Genomic DNA, 3,131 nt, shown 5'->3' with positions numbered 1-3,131 from the left:
TGAATTCCATATCAGTGCAATGTACTGGGGGAGGGCATATTATCAACTCTTAAAAACACAGTTTTATCCTTTCCTGGTGTCTACTTGATCCTGGTAGTTTTAAAAAAGTGCAATTTCATGGACTATTTTTGTGTGTTCCCAGCTGTTACCTTGTTCTGCTATATTTTTTGTCTCCCAATTCTGTGGTGACACTTTTATTACTTATGATTTTTCTCAGTGGAACTAGGAATTCAATCTTTGAGATTACATATTCCTCATCAATTCTGTGCTATATCTGCATTAAATTAAGTTTCTAAATAGATGACACATTACATTCATTCAATGCTATTGGATGCTTGTCCTGTTTATTCTTCTAGAATTTGTCCATCTTTAAAAAACTATTTTTGTGAAACTAATCATAGTGGAAAGGATTTTTTTTCTAATTGTATATGCAAACTGACTCATTTTATCAATGAACACAATTAATCTACTCCCCATGATTGGTATCAAAAATTCTGCATTATTTTAATATTGTCAATGTCATAGGTCAAGTTGGTAATAAGTATGGTAAAACTTACAGTGAAGACAGCATTGTTAACATAATAAAATAGTAAATTATATCATATATACTTATATTCTTAAATCTACAGGGACTATACACATCACTGTACATTCATTAGTCAAATATTCCTAAAGTTACTACTCATAATATAACAATATTTTAATAATTTATATTTTCATAAAGATAAGAAAAGAGGCTTTATCAAAATTATGTTTCTTGAGGAAACCATTGTGGTGCAGAGAGTTAAGCTGATGCTGGGACATTTTCATCCTTTATCAATGTGTTGATTCATGTCCTGTATACATGCTTCTGATCCCTTTGCCTCCTGCTTCTGGTGCAACTAGGCAGCAGCAGATAATGGCTCCAGTACCTGGGTTCCTGGCACACAAATGAGAGACTGGAATGGAGTTCCTCATCCTATTTTTGGCCAGTTTTCTTGGGCATCTCTGGGAGTGACCAGTGAATGGGAGATGCCTGGCTCTCTCACTACCTCTCTCTCTCTCTGTGTGTGTGTGTCTGTATTTTTGACTTTTGAGTAAATATTTTTTAAAACATACTTTGTGTATCAAGTAGCCCTTGAGTTTATATAGATGGCATCTTTTTGTCATACTGCTTCTGTTTTATGTACATACCTAATCTAAGCCCAAAGATTTCATCATTAGCCTTTTGGTTCCTAGTCTATTTATCTATATTATTTGAGTTTAAATGCATATAACTTTTAGACAACCTACAAGACAATTTTTCCCTTAAAAACAGTGCCTTCATTCCAAGTAAACCACGGCCAAAATAAATGAAGGTCTCGAGATAACATCAGTCCCATTTCCTGTAAATCCTGGTGTTGTGTGGATAACAAGCAGCAGCCAGTTATGATGAGCAGTGATAGATACAAAGTAGTTGCCAATTTTGTTAACATTTTTCCATTTCTAGACCACTCTTAAAGAAAATCATAAATGGGGTCATCCCATCCTCACAGTAGTACCAGCAGAGCAACCATGCCAAGTGGATTCATGTTTTTACCCAAATAGAACTGGTAGTTTTTGAAATTAGCAAGGATGTGTTTGATTTGTTGTGCATCCTCTATCATATAAGGTTTTACCCTTTCTAGTCTCTGTTCTTCAAGCTTGACTTTGATTCTAGGTAATCTTTAATATGCTACTTGAAGGATTCTTTTGTGAATCTGGTTTCCTGCAGGTGATGGTTCATGACAACATCAACACCAGTGATTACTGTTCTTTCAGTACCTTTGCCCTCAGGGATTCAGAAGAGGCATTTACGCAAAGCAAGGAATCATCATTGTTAACTCTCTGCCCACTGGCCATTTTCCCCTCCACCTCCAGGCACATCTTGCAAATGTTATAGAACATCTCATAGTCACTGATGAGGTCCCAGTAGATAAGCATGATGCCACCTGGAAGAAGAGGACAGCGGTGCTAGCTTTTCCAGGAGCCTGGAGCTCTGGGTGAGTGTGTTGCAGCCAGAACAGCCCTCAGGGTTAGTGGGGAGAGGGCCAAAAAGTCCAGGTTCATTTAATTGTGGTGTTTTCCTCACCATGATCCAAAATGAAGTGAATATTTTGATATATAAAATGAAAGGCAGGATAAAGAAGGTGAACATTGCCCACACTTTCTGTCTTCTTAAAATGCTCGGAGGCTTCACTCTCAGTTCAAGTAATCTCAGATTTTTAGTTATTGATATGTTTAAGTATTTACTTTGTTTCAAAGGATTAAATTCTTCTTTACACCCTAACCGAACTGTAAGTGACCATCTTCAAACTCCTCTATTTCCTTTCTTACATGTCGACAACATATTATTGCACCTTCAGCGATCCTTCCATGATGCAACTGCCAGATTATTCACATAAAATACATGATACAAAACTAGCTTTAAAATACAAATATTATGATATTTTGGAGTACACATATATGTTGTGGACAACTATCAGTTGTTAGATACAGGGAATTAATGTGCATTTTCAAAAGCAATTATCTAAATGATTATATTTCTATTATCGCTCATCCACAGTAGCCATGTTTTTTTTTTCTCACCCAGACTGTATGTTATCAAGAGCCTCATTAGAAACAAATAAGAATTGATTATCTGTTAGAGCAAGTTTGTTCAGTGCATGGTGGGCATTTACCAAATGAAGGAAATGAGGTAGGGATAATCAGCCAAATATCACTGTGGCAGGAGAATATTGAAATCCTTATCTACTTTCTTTCATGTAATTATGTTATCTCTTTCACCAAACCTCATAATGTATGAATAGGACAATATAATATATAATATATATATTATATTGTCCTATATATAACTCATGCATGTCCCGTGGTTGTAGAGGAATTTTTCTACTTCTTCCATTCATTTATGAGATCGAGCCATTTCGCACCAGGCCTATGTATGTAGAGCATTTAAAAATATTTACAGAAAAATGGAACTAGCCTGGGGAGGCAGCAAGATGGCGGAATAGGCAGGGAGCACACTTAGTCCGGGGGGAGAGAAAGTTTAATATAAGTGGAGATACTGCAGGGTCAAGGAAGAGTAGGGGATGAAACAGCAGAGGAAACTCTTCCGGAACTAGTGATTCACAGTG

At 36.3% G+C, this 3,131-nt stretch overlaps 1 pseudogene; it reads right to left on the bottom strand.

Annotated features, from left to right (window-relative positions):
* Positions 1-1,447: 1,447 nt before the first annotated feature.
* Positions 1,448-1,941, bottom strand: LOC133754220 (translationally-controlled tumor protein-like; annotated as a pseudogene).
* Between the last annotated feature and the right edge of the window lie 1,190 nt (positions 1,942-3,131).

This window comes from Lepus europaeus, chromosome Y (assembly GCF_033115175.1).
Source record: "Lepus europaeus isolate LE1 chromosome Y, mLepTim1.pri, whole genome shotgun sequence".
Lineage (NCBI taxonomy): Eukaryota > Metazoa > Chordata > Mammalia > Lagomorpha > Leporidae > Lepus > Lepus europaeus.
The sequence above is the reverse complement of the archived record's forward strand: the minus strand, read 5'-3'. Positions and strand labels throughout refer to the sequence as shown.